This window comes from Sus scrofa, chromosome 4, assembly GCF_000003025.6.
Source record: "Sus scrofa isolate TJ Tabasco breed Duroc chromosome 4, Sscrofa11.1, whole genome shotgun sequence".
Lineage (NCBI taxonomy): Eukaryota > Metazoa > Chordata > Mammalia > Artiodactyla > Suidae > Sus > Sus scrofa.
In genome coordinates, this window is record NC_010446.5 from 82,583,384 (window position 1) to 82,600,567 (window position 17,184).

Here is a 17,184-nt window from a genome sequence, read left to right on the forward strand (position 1 = left end):
GCCTTACTGTTTCTGCGGGTCAGTCCCATGTGGGGACCCCTCACCTATCTAACTGGGGGGCCCTTTCAATCTCCTATATGTAAAAGACACAGACAATATATCCAGCAACCCAATAATAAAATTTCCTATCAAAGGACCCTGACCTGACACATATTATGAATAAGAAAATGAGCAACACATTGTCCACTGCTCCTGTCATTGAGAAGTCTACAAGAAAGTTAAGGAAGAAATTCAACACCATTCCAGCAGAAAGCTTTACAATAGAAAAACACACCAGGGCCATAGGAGCCTGGGTAAAAACTGGCAGTGGAGAAGCAGTGGTTAAAGCAATACTACATCCTTTGAAGAACCAGAGGATACTCAACTACCTGATTTCCAAGGACTCGGTGATTTCTAGGGAAAGCAGCAAAGCACATCTCTGAGAAGGGAATTCTCATCCATCCAAGACTCCTGCCTTTGGACTTCATCACCTTCCAAAACAACTCTGAATTTGATAACCTAAGCTGCAGGGAAGAGCATAAATTTGTTTGAAATTTTGGTTAGTCTTTTAGAATCTGTTTCCAATAAAGTGTTCTAATTTTGCTAAGGATTCTCTCAGAGCAATTAGATAAAAATTGAGTTCTTATCGGTAAAGATTTCTTTTGGATTTCTTTCCCTTTTAGGTTACTGTTTATGCCTTTCTACAAGGGTTCTCAATAGCTATCAAACAGTGTGAGCAGGGCAAAAACTAGGTTCATTCGTGTTGCTTTTATCCCAATACCTCTTGTTTTGAGAACCTCAACTTCTGACTAAACTGCTCTGAATCTTCTACTTCCCATCATACCCTCATGAGCTACCAACAACCTCACACAGGAGAATGCTCCCAGAATCACTCATCCACAGCTCTTCTGTGGAAATCATCCTCCTGTTGCCTTCAGATTCAGTCTCGGAGGGATTTAATGAGATGTTTCCTTCATATCTGGGTCAATAAAGGCTTTTATGAATTGAAAAAAAGAGGTGTGCATATAAATAAATATTAGAAAAAAGATTTAATGAAAATAATTCTCTGATGAGATTAAAGATGTATATGTGGTTTTGAAAATGTCTTTATAAATAACAATAAAATTTAAAAAATGGATAAACAAGTGTAAAAGAAAAAGTCACCACTAATGACTTGATTCTTTCCCTGAGCCAAGACTGGGTCTAGAATTTTTGTAGAACAAAGTCAAAAATCTTATTTCTGCCCCTAGATTTCTTCGTTAAGGTCCAGTTCCCTCCACTTTGCCATTCCCTTTCCCTCCTAATTCTCTCGTCTTTTTGTATTTGAGGGCATCTCTGAGGGACTGAAGAGAGCAAAGTTATAAGGCATATCCTTGCTATTCACGCTCCTTGAAATACCCTTGTCCCAACACCTTCACTCAGTAAGGTCTTCCTTGGCCACCCCCTTAAAATTGCAAATAATTTCCCAACCCCAGCACTCTATATCGAACTTTCTGCTTTGTTTTTCTTCACTCTAAATTTATTGAGAACCAAGATTTTTCTATTTTATCTACTGTACTTTCCCCAATTCCTAGAACAGTTCTTGGAACATTCTTAGACGCAATAATTATTTGTTGAATGAATGAATAAATGAAGAAATAACTTCCTGGTATGGAAAATCTATTAGAGCTAATTGCCACTTTTTAATACCTTAGACCTCACTATACATGGACCACCTTATAACGACTTGCTACTGGGACTTAGTAAGGGACTCTCTTTGGTAAAATATTGGCAATCTATCTCAAAGCCAGCCAGTTTTCACGATAGCCTTTGGATCTACAGGAAATGTATGCATCAGTAGCAGAGATGCATTTGCTTTCTTTCTTTTTTTTTTTTTTTTTTTTTTTTTTGTCTTTTTGTCTTTCCTAGGGCTGCACCCACGACATATGGACGTTCCCAGGCTAGGGATCTAATCGGAGCTCTAGACGCTGGCCTATGCCACAGCCACAGCAACACAGGATCCGAGCCGCGTCTGCGACCTACACCACAGCTCATGGCAACACCAGATCCTTAACCAACTGAGCAACGCCAGGGATCGAACCTGCAAACTCATGGTTCCTAGTCAGATTTGTTAACCACTGAACCACGACAGGAACTCCTGCATTTGCTTTCTTAAAAATAGAACTTGCAAGTTTTATATGGCCAACAGAGAGGAAGATTATATTTATTAACCTCCTTTCCAGCAAAGAAAGGCCATATAACTAAGTTCTGGTCAATGGGATGTAAGCAGAAGTGTCATGTAAAAAATTTCAGTAAGGGGTTCCCGTCATGGCGCAGTGGTTAACGAATCCGACTAGGAACCATGAGGTTGCGGGTTCGATCCCTGCCCTTGCTCAGTGGGGTAACGATCTGGCGTTGCCATGAGCTGTGGTGTAGGTTGCAGATGCGGCCCGGATCCTGCGTTGCTGTGGCTCTGGCGTAGGCTGGCAGCTACAGCTCCAATAAGACCCCTAGCCTGGGAACCTCCATATGCTGCCGGAGCGGCCCAAGAAATGGCAAAAAGACAAAAAAAAAATTTGTTCAGTAAGTGTTCTTAGAGTACACTGTTCTTTATTTATTTCTCCTGTTTGATGGCAAGATTATGAATGTGTGGCTAGAGGTTTACTGGTAATGTTAGGCTATGAGGTACAACCCCATGCCAAATAGTTAAAGCAGTATGACATAAGGAGCCTAAGTCCTTGATTATTGTGGGCCACCTGTACTGAAAACTTATATATTTCTCTAGAAATTTACCTATTTCATCTAATTTTTAAAATTCATTTTCAGGGAACCCTCCTGCACTGTTGGTGGGAATGTAAACTGGTACAGCCACTATGGAGAACAGTTTGGAGATACCTTAGAAATCTATACATAGAACTTCCATATGACCCCACAATCCCACTCTTGGGCATCTATCCGGACAAAACTCTACTTAAAAGAGACACATGCACCCGCATGTTCATTGCAGCACTATTCACAATAGCCAGGACATGGAAACAACCCAAATGTCCATCGACAGATGGTTGGTTTAGGAAGATGTGGTGTATATATACACAATGGAATACTACTCAGCCATAAAAAAGAATGACATAATGCCATTTGCAGCAACATGACTGGAACTAGAGAATCTCATACTGAGTGAAATGAGCCAGAAAGACAAAGACAAATACCATATGATATCACTTATAACTGGAATCTAATATCCAGCACAAATGAACATCTCCACAGAAAAGAAAATCATGGACTTGGAGAATAGACTTGTGGCTGCCAGATGGGAGAGGGAGGGAGTGGGAGGGATCAGGAGCTTGGGGTTATCAGATACAACTTAGAATAGATTTACAAGGAGATCCTACTGAGTATCATTGAGAACTATGTCTAGATACTCATATTGCAACAGAACAAAGAGTGGGGGAAAAAATATACACATGTAAGGATAACTTGATCCCCTTGTTGTACAGTGGGAAAAAATAAAATAAATAAATAAAATTCATTTTCATTGTTACCCATAATACACTCTTATTGTATTTTATTGTTATTCATAATACTCTCTTATTATATTTTATCTGTAGGATCTGTAGTGATGTCTTCTTTTTTATTCTTGGTTCTGATTATTTGTGTGCTACATTATCTGTACTTGTACACTAGAAATTTTATTTGAAAAGTATTATTTACAAAGAGAACTAACATGGTGTTATCTTCTTACAGCATTTTTGTTTGCTTCTGCCTATCACCAGAGACATTAGAAGACCATTCCAATCTAGGCTGAAGTCTTTTGGAATTCTAGGACCTAAAAGACTGCATTATTTTTTTGCCAGGAAATAAACTTCTGGTTTATTTCTATTCCTAAGGTGTAGAATTTGGGGGACACCAGCATAAACCAGGGGTAGTCCACCAGTGTACACAGATTTGCTCTTTTTCACTCGCTTTTAGAAGCCACCAAAAGTACAACTCAGTCCCTCTGCTCTCCTTTGAGCTAAAAAGTATCCCCAGGGCAAAAGTGGCCTGGTGTTCCTCATTCAGGATCAAAGCCTGGTTTACTATCTTGTTAGCTCTTATATGATTTTTAAGAAGAGGTTTTTCCCCAGCTTTTTTAGTTGCCTTTAGTAGTGGTAGCTGGTCCATATTGCTTAGTCTATTATTACCAGAACTGGAAGTCCTTTATGTTGCCTTGATGTATGGGTTTTATAAGAGAGAAAGAAATAAACATTTAACCTGTTATAATATTACTTTAAGCTTTCTGTCACCTGCAGCCAAATCTAATTCTAACAATAGTATTCTTATCACATCTCTGTTCTAGCACACTATCCCTATTCTGAAGGATACTGTAGTTTACCATTTATACTCTCCTCTCTCTCCCTCCCTCCACCCACCCCCTCCCCATCTCTGTCTCTCTCTTTCTGTCTCTGCCTCTCTCTCTCTCTCTCTCTCTCACACACACTCTCTCCAGTATTTCTTTCTGACACTTTCTCTATACTCCAATATCTACCAGAAATCCAACAGCCCAATGGCTTTGAAACTTGCATTAAAAAGGACTTGACTTGGCCTTCCTCAGTGTTATAGGTAGTTCCCTTGGAATATCCTCCCACAATTTGGAGAAGAGAGATAACATCTCTCCATGGGGGAAGGGGAAGAGGAGGGAAAGTACTTGTTTCTTATCATGAACACCACACTCCTCTAAAGGTAGCCTCGTCCTCTCTCCTCACACCTCTTCTATATGTGCTTGCAATGAAATTGTTTCTCTGACTGGCCTCAGTAACTGACCATAGTCGTCTGAACTTAGAATATATGAGCTTAATGTCCTTTGTACTCCACTTCGAACTTGAATCATAATTCTAGGAAGAAAAACTATATTCCGGCTAACAGCATCCTGCTATATTCCAAGGAATGCGGTGATATATCCTCAATGAACTTGAAAAAAGTACACAAAGATATAACAGTTATGGAGGGTACATACCCACACATACTGTTTTCAGTGTTATTATAAAGATTGCTGTTATTAGCATTAGCTATTTTCATTTTTTAATCTGCAGTTTTTCACTTTAATGTTTTCCTCCCAGACCAAAACAAAGTAATTGCTTTAGATGCTTTGAAATTATTGTGCTTTTCAAATATTTATTCTTTTCATACAATTAATTCCTCTCTCTAATTCTAGCAAAGCTTGTAATGGTCTTAGCTAGATTTCTTAGATCCCTGAGGCCTTGCCATGCTCACAATCTCCTTCTCCCTTCTGAGTGCCTTAATCTCTTAGCAGAAGGGCAACTCAGGAAATCTTAGCATGCCTAGTTTGGAGAGAAGGAAAAGGGGAATTAAAGGGGAAATCTTCAATACGCTACAGAAAATAGATGGAAACGGGTTTTTTGTTTGTTTGTTTTTAAAGTTCTATTTAAATAACAAATGGCTTGTCTCTAAGGAGTGATCCATTGATTTGTTAACTCACTGGCGTGGGTCATTTTCTCACATTCTGGACAGTAATTTTTTTTTTCAGGGATGGGGCAGAATGGAGTGAGGATAGGCAAGGTAAAATGGAAACTGCTAACCAAGAAGAAAACCAGTATATCCCAGATGCTTGTGGATGGAGGAGTCAGAGAGGGAAAGGACCAGAGGAAAAAATGGTACATAAAGTTAAGGCTAGAAATGACACAGCAAAATCCTATTGCTCGCCCAGTTTGCTCCAGTCTGTCTCTTATTTCCTCAGCAACACCTCCTTAATCACCCCTAACAATTCCCTACCCAACCAATACCCATATCCACTTTCAAGAGGACCTTGTCTCTTTTATGACAAAGAAAATAGAGGTCATCAGCGGAAACGACCTCAACTCTTTGGATCCCACCTACAAATGTATCTGCTCTAGGCAGAGTCTGAGCTTCAGACTCAAATATTCACTTACAGGTCACTTCTATTTGCATTTCTCCAAATGCCCTACTGGACTTATTATTATTTTCCTGACTTTCTAAATCTACTATTTTATTCCCCTTTCCCTTAAATGGTCCCCAAATCTCTCCAGTCATCTAAAGCAGAAATTTAGGTTCTATATACATGTCTACGTTTCCTCAACCCCACATCCGATTAATCCTCACTTGCTCTCTCCCAATCTCCTAAACATCTCTCAAGTTTGCCTCTACTTATCTCCTTTGCTACCAGCCAAAACACTGGCTGATCTGCCTGCATGTACCTTACCCTTCCAATCCGTTCTTTACAGCAGCCACAAGGATCTTTATATAAATGCAAATCTGAACCTATCACTTCCTTGCTAAAAATGGTTCAGTGATTTCTTAATGATCTTAGGAAAAAGAACCCAAAATCCTTAAAATAGTGTAGTAACAGAAATCCTATTTTGAAATATATGCACACACCCACACACTTTTATCTTTTGCCTTCCCCCAAAAAAAATCTTCTCCTTAGATGGCCGTAACATCTATCTGCTAGGGAAAGATTAGGACTGTAAAGGAAGAATGCCAAGGGAAGAAAGGAGTTAGTATCCAGATTTTGACTTTCAAAATGAGGCTTTTCTGCAAGCCAGCAGCCATGCAAGGGAAGACTTTCTGAATTCATTTAACCTCTTTTTTGGCTTAATCCAGAATCAAGACTAGCGGCCCAGACCACAGGTTCCCCACAGTATAGAGAAGCTTCCCCTTGCAAAGGCCATTTGAAGGAAAGAAACAAACACAAGAGATGAGTGAGACTGAACTATCCAGGAGACAATTGCTAGGCTCCGATCACTCTGAGAGAGGGAGAGAGAATCAGGGAATGGCCCACCTACAAGGTGCTCAAGCAGCAGACTGCAGCCACCAACATCAGCAGAGCAAACAGTGGCCAGGAAGACAAAGGACATGGCTACAGAAGCCAAAAGATTCAGAAGATAGTCCAGGTTACTAGGGTTCCAAGGTCCCTTTTGTCACACTGCTACAAGTACCAAGTAAGCCAAAACCCAACCCAATACTCTTAGAAGCCATCTTGAAGAGTTGCAGGTAAGGGTAGCTAAGTGTGTTTACTCAAAAAGGACTACTTATATTTTTATTTCACACTAAGATTTGAAACTGAAATTTTTGCTCCTCAGCAGATGGAGTTTCTGAGGAAGACAAAATTAGATAATGGGAGGTGGAGGGGGAAAGAAAGAGAAATGACAGGAAGGAGAAGATGCTGAGGAAGGGGAAAAGGTGGGATGGGGAAAAAAAACCACCATTGCTTCTCACCTGGGCTGCACTGAAAGTCAACTAGCACCTCCACTATGTCCTGGAAGCCATGCTCCATCTGCTGTTGTTCCCACTTTCCTTCACTGAATTCTCAGCACACACTGGCCTCCTTCCTCTTTCTCAAGCCTATGCTGGCCCCTCTCGCCTCAAGGTGCTTTTTATGCAGGCTATTCCCACTGTTGCAAATGCTCTTCCTTCCCATCACCATTTCACACCCAACTAACTTGACTCTGACCCCTGCATCACTTTCCCAAAGACACCATTCCTGGACTTTCCTGGCCCTGCCTCCCACCTGTGCTGACCCAAAGTCTCCTATGTTATGGCCTCATAGCTCTCTTCCCTGATGGTAATCATAGGGCCGTTTGATGGTATCACTGATTCTGCCTCCCCTATAGAGTATAAACCCCACGTTGGCAGGACTATTTGCTTTGCTCATCATTGCATCGCCAATGTCTAACATATCATTGGCATTCAATTCATCTGTATTAAATAAATTGGTCACTAAATGAATAAATGAACAACACTGTCTGTTCAACTATGAGATGGCCTGCTTTGAGATAAAATCAGCTCCTACCTTTACGTATCCAAGCCCAGTGAGAAGACTGCCATCAGGGATGCTATAGAATCAATGTCTTCACCTAGGGAGGTGGTTTGAGTGTGTACTTTCTCAGGTCTCTTCCATCTCAGAAAGCTCCTATTTCTCTGCATTTAAGTGTTCTGAGAGCTGGGAGGACATGCTGTGCAGTATGCCCAAGAGAGATGGGCCCAGCTTGTGCCTGAGACCAGAGGAGCGATTTCTTAAAAACAGGACAAAGGGAATGAGCATCTGTCTGAGCCCTTGGTGGTTTTGCAGGCTGGTCACCTGCAAGGTGGAGTGACAGTGTAGTAGAACAGAGGGATCACCAGTGAGAAACATCTCATAGACCTGAGCCAAGTGAATTCATGTAAAAGGCACTGGGTAGTAAAGGGATCCAGAGGGTAGACTCCAAGCAAATGCTGTTTGACTATATTCCCTGCTGACAGTAAGCTATTTTGAAAGAATGTGGATACCCCAATCCCACTGTGCACTACCATGTTCTGCATAGTAGATGCTTGACATACATCCAATAAACAAAAGTGAGTAGAACAACCTTCATTGCTGAGGGCTTGCTGTTGCTTCCTCATCGGCTGCTACCACTGCTCAAGATGGGGTGTTCGTGTGTGTCTGTGTGTGTGTGTGTGTGTGTGTGTGTGTGTCTGTGTGTGTAAATGGAGTGCTTTTGTATAGATGGGGATGGGATACAGAATTGAGGCACCAACTTGTATCCACCATAGAAAATGTTTTAAGTCAGAATCAGCAGCAACATAGGTGCTACACATAGGAAAATCTGGCAGAGAGAGGATCTGCCAAAGGTGAGCTTTGTCACCTTGAAGCATCCTTTTCCCAATTTTGCTTTGGAGGCCCAAGATATAGCTGCACCTCCTCAAAGGGACATATTGCAGATCTCTGAGATAAATGGATAAGCTCAGGTTAGCTTAGACTGGAAGAAAAAGTGCTAGATTCCCTTGAGGCTTATCTGATCAATAGCAGCAAGCCACATCTTGGGGGCTCTGTGGCATGAGAGTCTTGCACCTGGTCATTTCCTGGTTGCTAGAGACAAGAGGCACCAGCATATTAAGCCATCTACACACTACTGGTGGTGTGGAGTCTGCGTAACTTCTCCTGAGAGTTCAGGACCCAGATAGACCCCGCAGAGAGTCTGCTGAGTGCAGTGTCAAGTTTTGGGAGATGGGTTCAGAGAAAGAAATGGGTGGTGAGTGGAAAACAAAGAAAGAGAGTGAAAAAGAGGAGGGCAGGTTAAGCATCTGGAAAATTACTGCAGTCTCAAGGGCTTTTGCTGCTTCAGTGCCAGGATGAGTCATCAGCTGGTTGCCTAGGCAACAGCTATTTTCCTTCTGCTGCTGATCAATTTCATCTGCACAAATGTCCCATGAAACTGTGAGCTGTGAAGATAATATACCCGAGTCACAGAAAGTCCTGCCAAATGAGGCCCAGTGTTTCAAAGGTTCTGAGCCAGACCTTATGTGTCCTTAACCATCTACCTCTGTACCCCACCACAGGCCCCATCCCCAAGCTCACACACAGACACACACAAACACACACACATGGGGTGATGGGCCAGGACAGGCATATAGGCAGGAGGAGATTGTCACCTTCATTGTCCTAGGTAGCCTGAAGATCATAAGAGCAACATCACTGTCTCCGCTTAGAGACAGAGTGGATATGTGGTCATTCTCATTTCACTTCTCTAAACAATTCCTTGGATGAGGAAACACAGCCACAGAGGGCAGTCAGGGGCCAAGTCTTCTGAGCTATGCCCAGCAGTCTGCCTCCCTGGGTTCAAAGCTGAAGAGAAGGGCTACTGTCCCCACCCTAAGTCCTCTCAGAGACATGACTGTACCCTTTCCCTATTCTTCCTGCTAGCACTTGTCACTATGGACTAAATACAAAATATGTGATTTTTTTTTTTTTTTGGCCTTTCCCACTAGAGCATATGCTACTTTAGGGCAGGAATTGTATTTTACCTACTCACTACTGCATCCTTATCGCCCTAGCTCAGCTCATCATCCTATACATAGTAAGTGCTCAGTAAAAGCTTGTTGAATGAATGAATGAATGAATGAATGAATAGCAATGTTCTTATATGACCTCACAAGACATTCAATCAATGTGACCAAACTCCCTTCTGAAAGGGCTAATACCCATGAGATCTCTGCATAACACCCACATGATGACAAATTAGGAAATTGTCACAGTTTCTGTGTTTTCCCCATTCTACCTCCACCATTTAGGGCATAAAGAACTTGGGAAAGATCTTGGGGAAAAAAGAATCCAAGCCTCACAAACATGTAGTCACCCCACAGCACAAAGCTGATAGAGCTGCCAGGCCTATTTACATGTTGCTAACCATCACTAAGGACTTGCAAGGCAGCAAGCACAACACATGCACTTTTTGTTTCATCCTCACAATAACCCAAGTGGGAAATATTTTATAATTCCCATTTTATAATTGAGGAAGCAGACGAGGAGAGGTTAAATAACTTGCCCATGTTATATGCAAATACAACAGCACCAGGATTCAAGCCCAGGTCCAAGTTCTCAGCCAGCATCCGGTACTGCCTGTCTGCTTCCCACACCCCTCCATTCGTCACTGTTGCCCTTTTGGTGACATTTCCAGCCCTACTTCTTTCCTTTAAGCAGCCCAGGATGTCAATTTTAGCCTGAAGTGCTTGGCACTTCTACTGTGCTTCCTCATTTTCCAAGTATCTTCAAATAAATTATATCATTTGAGCCTCAAAACAAACCTACAAGGCAGATATCAGCATTCCCACATTTCAGATGTAGAAAATGAGAAACAAAAAAGCTAAGTGACTTGCCTGAAGTGGTTTAACTAGTCAGACCTGGAACTTGCACTTGCAGTTCAGATGCTACTCAGGGCACATCCAGCCCAGATATGCCCTGGAAAAGGGCATCTAACAGTGCCCATGGTGGGACTGGCCCCAGGCCCTGACCACGCCCTAACTTGGCTCTGAGGCCCTGCAGCACCTCAGAGCTGTCCCAGAGGAGCCTCAAGTTGGCAAATGTTGATCCAGCTTTACATATGGAAAACACTTGACACAGCCAATTCTAGACAGAGCCTGTGCTGGGGAACCTCAGGGACCTCCCTGCAAAAAAAACAATCTCAGATTTCAGAGGAAATCTGAATATTTGGGAAAGAGTCCAAATGTCATCGCTTAATTTAGAAAGTGATGCCAGGTATTTGGAAGCAATTTTATCCTCACTCTTTCCTTATCCTGATCCCCTTGCCTCAGTCCATTCCCCACCCATACTCCCTTTCCCCTTCCAAAAGAAATAATCTTGCCACATCCACCGTGAAATAAAATTGCTTTCAATTAGAGCTTTATAGACGTGGTTCCCAGAAATAAGTCACAAAAGAGCCTTACCAGCTCTTCCTGCAAATAGTGTCGGGCTTGGTGGAAATGAGTATTTGGAAGAAACAGAAGTATAAATTTTAATCCAAACTCTTATAAGATGTCATGGCTGGCCAGTAACCAACAAGCATATAAAACAAAACATATTAATGATCACCAGAAATGGTGAGTGTTGCCTTAAGAGGTTTCTGTGAAATAGTCCACTTGCCTGCCTTAGCCATTCCTTTCTTTCAGTATTGCTTCATTTCTCTATGACTTATTGGACAGTTTTCCTCTCTATATGAAAGATGTGTTTTTCCTTTTGCATGTGTTTTGTACACGTGTCCTCATATTTGCGTCAACGGATTGAGGACCTTCCATGTGCCAGGCACTGTGTCGAGTGTTTTCCATATGTAAATTCATTTATACCTACCGTGGGCCCCGTGATTGGGGTATGTTTGCCGGTACTGTTTTCCTTTTACAGACAAAGAAACTAAGTCTCAAAGAATTTAAGGAATGCCCATAAGAACGCACAACAACAGCTAATAAAATAATCCTAGCAATAGACCTAGAATAGTAACTGGATATCAGCACTAAAAACAAAAACAAAACAAAGTAAAACAAAAAACACACCCACACCTTCATGCAATACTTCTATTTCAGCATGGGAGTACTTTATTCAGTGAATCTGGTTGAACATTAACACTAAGTGACCAGAGAGATAAATCCTTTATGACCTCTTTTCCCCACTGATAAAGTCAATAATGATCTCATATATGACTGGGTCACTTTGTTCAATGTACAGTGTAGGCAGTATAGTCAAAAACTATGTAATACCTTTGTCTGGTGGCATCATAACCAGACTTATCATGATGATCATTTTGAAATGTATAGAAATATTGAATCATTCTGTTTTATAACACAATACTTAGGTCAATTAAACTTCAAAAACACAAACAACCTCATAGAAAAAGAGAACATGGTGAAGGATTGATTGGGACTTTGGGATTAATGGAGGCAAGTTATTTTATATAGGATAGATAAACAACAAGATCCTACTGCATAGCACAGTGACTATAGTCAACATCCTGTGATAAACCATAATGGAAAAGAATATGAATAAATATACATACATATGTATATACATACATACATACATACATATATATATAACTGAATCACTTTGCTATACAGAAGAAATTAACACAACATTGTAAGTCAGCTATACTTTAATTTTAAAAAATTTGGGGGAGTTATGACTAGGAACCATGAGGTTGTGAGTTCGATCCCTGGCCTCACTCAATTGGTTAAGGATCCGGTGTTGCCATGGTGTAGGTCACAGATGCAGCTCAGATCCCACATTGCTGTGGCTCTGGCATAGACCAGCAGCTACAACTCCGATTAGACCCCTAGCCTGGGAACCTCCATATGCTGCAGGAGCGGCCCTAGAAAAGACAAAAAATAAAAATAAAAATAATTTTTGAAGAAAAATAAAACAGTTTTTTTTGGTTACCAGAGGTAGGGGGATGAGGAATTGAATTAAGGAAGTCAAAAAGTACAAATTTCCAGTTATAAGATAAAAATATTTTCCCAGTTTTTTGTGTGTATGTTCCCATTCATTTATGTGATTAATTTATATGGGCATTTCCCAGAAGAAAATACAAGTTTTATTAAATATAAATGGCATAAGTTTACTATCATTAAAATATTAAGGTTTTTAAATACAGTGACCTTAAGTAGGCTAGGTAGTATTATTGGAGCAACGGATATATATGGCCAAGTATAGAGAAATAAAACTATAGAGGTAAGCAAAAGCCAGACCTTGAATGGCTTTGCCAAGGAGTACATCCAGAAAAATCATTGGAGGGTTTTTATCAAGAAGGTGGCATGATTAATTTGAGAATGATTACTCAATCAGCAGTATGAAGATGTATTGGAGGACAAAACTTAAACTTGTTTTCAGACCGTTTAGAAGCCTAATTCCAGAAGAGCCAGCAATCTAGTATCAATGTTGGGAGCTCAGTCAAGTGTGTCCCCAGGGCTCCTCCCAAAATGTTCGAGTTGTGGATTCAGGTTACTGGAAAGTAGGGTACTGGTAGACAATCATCTCACATCAAATAATTCACTGATTAACAGCATCTTCTTCCTACCCCATGCCTCATACCAAACATGCTCCAGCTTCTCAAGTCCTCAAAGTTGGAGAGTAAGGACTGAAAAGGTTCTAGTTTAATTAAGATCAACCTCACCTTCAGGACAGCCTGGCTAATACTGCAGAAGAAGCTAGATTGTCCCAGGCATACCATCTCTTCTCTGATACTCCTGAAAACAAAACCTCCTCCAAATTGCCCTGTACTGATGGGGAGAGGGACAGATGGATGGTTTTAAATATCAGCATCAAGGGCTTTCATAGGGAAATTTTACAAAGAAAAGGGTAATGAAAGTGGTAGTCTGGGGAATTCCCACTGTGGTGCAGTAGGTTAAGAATCCACCTGCAGAGGCTTGGGTCACTATGCAGGCACGGGTTTGATCCCCAGCTTGGTGCAGGGGGTTAAATGATCAAGCATTGCTCTGGTGGTGGCTAAGTTCATAGCTGCAGTTTGGATTCAATCCCTGGCCCTGGAATTTCCACATTCTATGGGTACAGCCATAAAATAAAATAAATTTTTTAGGAATTCCTGTTGTGGCACAGTGAAAACGAATCTGAGCAATAACCACAAGGAGTTCTGACTAGAAACCACGAGGTTGCGGGTTTGATCCCTGGCCTTGCTCAGTGGGCTAAGGATTCAGTGTTGCTGTGAGCTGTGGTGTAGGGTGCAGATGCAGGTAGGATCCTGTGTTGCTGTGGCTATGGTGTAGGCCAGCAGCGGTAGCTCCGATTCAACCCCTAGCCTGGGAACCTCCATATGCCACAGGTGCAGCCCTAAAAAGCAACAACAACAAAAAAATTGTCTATGAATTGGAGCTGGTCAGGTCATCAGTATACTACTAATTATGGGATAATAACCACCTAATTATCTGCATTTTACTGGAAGTTTCCTGGAGCCACAAGCCTTAACCCAAAGGTAGTACATCTTGAAAAGTGACAGTAGGAATAGTCTGGGGACATCTCAGGCACTGGTGCTATTTTGTCAATTGATACCTTAGACATGACACAATATTTTAAACAGATCAAGGAAGAGCCACCCCAGAATTCCTCATATCTTTTCAATGCAGCTAAAGAGCCACTCATCTAATTTAATGTTCCCAATTTACAGATGAGTAAATTGAGGCCCAAAGAAGAAACAAGCTACCAAAAGTCACACAACTAGTGACAAAACCAAGATCTCCTCAATTCCAGTGATTTCTCTTCTACCATTGTGGGGCTGCCTCTGGTCCCTTATCTTTAACACTGACTGCTCACTGGACAATACACCCCCTGGGAGACCATCACTCTAACTCTTTGTTTAGGATACATGTGTCACCATGACCTTGAAAATCAGGCCAGACTCTTCCTTCATCTATATCCTCTCTGTCCACATCCTGATTGGAAACTTAGAATTTAGGATTAAAATTTTAAATGGTCCAGATGAGCTGGGTAAGCAATCATTAATAAACAATGAAGCTTAATTGCACTTGATCCTCATCTGGTCCCTCCTGAATTAATAAGCAGAGAGGCCTGTAATTCCTATATCACTAGAAACACAGAGAGCACACAGATCTGCAGGGCTCTGAGGAAAGCAAGCCCAAGTTCTAGTGGGGGCTCCTTAGGTAACATTCCTTCAGTGAGCATCCATTGAGCACCTACTGGGTAGCATACTCTGGGCCTTGCACGGGGAATGCAAAGACCAGTCTTGGACATGAGGGGTCTGTTTTGCTCTCTCTGACCATGGCTGGATAAGCCTGCATAAAAATGAATCTCTGGGAGTTCCCGCTGTGGCTTAGTGGTCAATGAATCCGACTAGGAACCATGAGGTTATGGGTTCAATCCCTGGCCTTGCTCATTGGGTTAAGGATCCGGCGTTGCTGTGAGCTGTGGTGTAGGTCACAGACACAGCTCGGATCCAGCGTGGCTGTGGCTATGGCTGTGGCATAGGCCAGCAGCTACAGCTCTGATTAGACCCCTAGCCTGGGAACCTCCATATGCCACAGGTGCGGCCCTAGAAAAGACCAAAAAAAAAAGAAAGAATCTCTTAGGTGGGCCTATTTGAGCCCTTAACTCTAACCCAACCCATATTAGGAGTCTCATGATCATCTCTGAGCTGCTGCTGATAAGAGCTGAGAGAACCAGGAACAAAAGGCAAATGTATGTATTCAATGATTGTGAGGTAAACAGGGCCCATTCTGGCCAAAACTTAGCTTCTTCTCTACCTTTCATCCCTCCTTTTCTCGCCCCTCCAGAGGCACCTACTAAATCCACCCAACGTCCACTTCCCCTCCCTCTCACCCTTGTTTTCACTTTCTGTGGTGGTGCTCTCACAGATGTATGCTATGTATATTTAATGGATTCCTCTCTGAGCTTCTATGTACTTATATATAATAATATTCACTTAATAGGACTATCTGAACAATTAAATGAAGCAATAAGTAAAAGGTACCCATCAAGTGCCTGGCACTAAACCGTTTTCTGTAAACATTGGTTGTTACCATTATTATTACTGTTGTTTTCTATTATGTCTGTCATCCCTTCCCTTAATAATACTACTTTCCCCAAAATATCTGTGTTCAGTAGGAGATCAAGAGCCTTTAAAGCCAAACAATTCCGTTCCTAATAGTGGGGCTTAAGGCCAAGAAAATACCAGGCAGGAGACCTTCGCAGTACCCTCGATCTCTCCCTGTAAGTTGCACCCACATGGGGCTCCCCAAAGCTGACCTCCACATCTGGGCCTCCTCCTCGATGCTGACTGCCCAGGTTCTGCTGCTCAGGAATATGAAGCTGATCATCGTGCACCACAGGGTTGAGGCAGGATGTGCCTGGGCTCATGCAGAGACCAGAGCAAAAAAGCAGATAATCAAATGCCTCTGCCTTCAACCAAAGAAGGGCCCCTCTTCCTGGCAACTAAATCTCCATTTCCCTGGCTCTGCTTAAGAGTCCAGGATAACCCAAGGTCAAACACCCCAGGGTCTCATCTATGGTTTTATTAATGAAGCCAGCAGTGCAGACTCTGCTGCAGCAAGAGTCAGCATAAGCCTGCCTTTCAGCTCTAGGACAAACCAACAGGACTCAGAACTCTAGCCTACCTCCTAAATATCTTTCATTTTTATCCCCTTCCTCTCCATCCCTCCATCTCTCTAGCTGATACCTTAGCCAGGGCTCTTATCATCTCTCCCCAGGTAAATAAAAAACAACTAACATTTACTGGAAGCTTATTATGTGCCAGGTAATCTATACTTCAGTTTTTGCATGCAATTTCTTATCAAAACATCAAAATACCCCTATGAGATAGAAATTATTCTTTTTTTTTTTTTTTTTTTTTTTTGCCGCACCCAGCATACAGAAGTTCCAGGACCAGGGGTCGAATCTGAGTTGCAGCTGCAACCTGTGCCACAGCTTCAGCAATGCTGGATCCTTAAACCACGGCCAGGCCAGGAATCAAATCTACACCACCACAGAGACAATGGTGGATCATTAACCCGCTGTACCACAGCTGGAACTCCAAGATAGAAATTATTGCTCCCATTTTACAGATAAGGGAAACTGAAGATGCCCAGAGAAATGAACTTGACCAGCACTTTTGCCCTCCTATCCCCAGACTGTGCCTTCCTTCCCTGCTACCGTCTCAGGGTGCCTATTGCCACCTTCTGCTAACCGGTGTCTCTACCGTGAACCCTTCTCTTTTCCAAACCCTCTGCCACTCACATCTAAGAATTTCTTCCTAAATCATAAAACTGACCATGTCACTCACATACTGAAAATCCTTCAAAGACTCCCCATCAGACCCCCCAGAAGTCAAGACTCCCTAAAGTGACATTCTGGTCTTTAACCGACCTTACTCCAACACACCCTTCCAGTCCATTCCACCCTTCCATTCTCTGCCCCCTTCCACATGCTCCGGCTACATGAAG

At 42.0% G+C, this 17,184-nt stretch overlaps 1 long non-coding RNA gene across 2 annotated transcripts in view; it reads right to left on the reverse strand.

Moving 5' to 3' along the window:
• The window catches only part of LOC106510109, a 111,198-nt gene that overhangs the window by 52,036 nt on the left and 41,978 nt on the right, over positions 1–17,184 (reverse strand). Inside the window, exon 1 of one of the 2 annotated variants that reach the window (XR_002343359.1) lies at positions 369–529. The exons of the other annotated variant lie outside the window; for it this stretch is intronic. This is a non-coding gene — a long non-coding RNA (uncharacterized LOC106510109). Of the gene's footprint in view, positions 1–368; positions 530–17,184 lie in introns of those variants that run through there. 2 annotated transcript variants of the gene reach the window in all.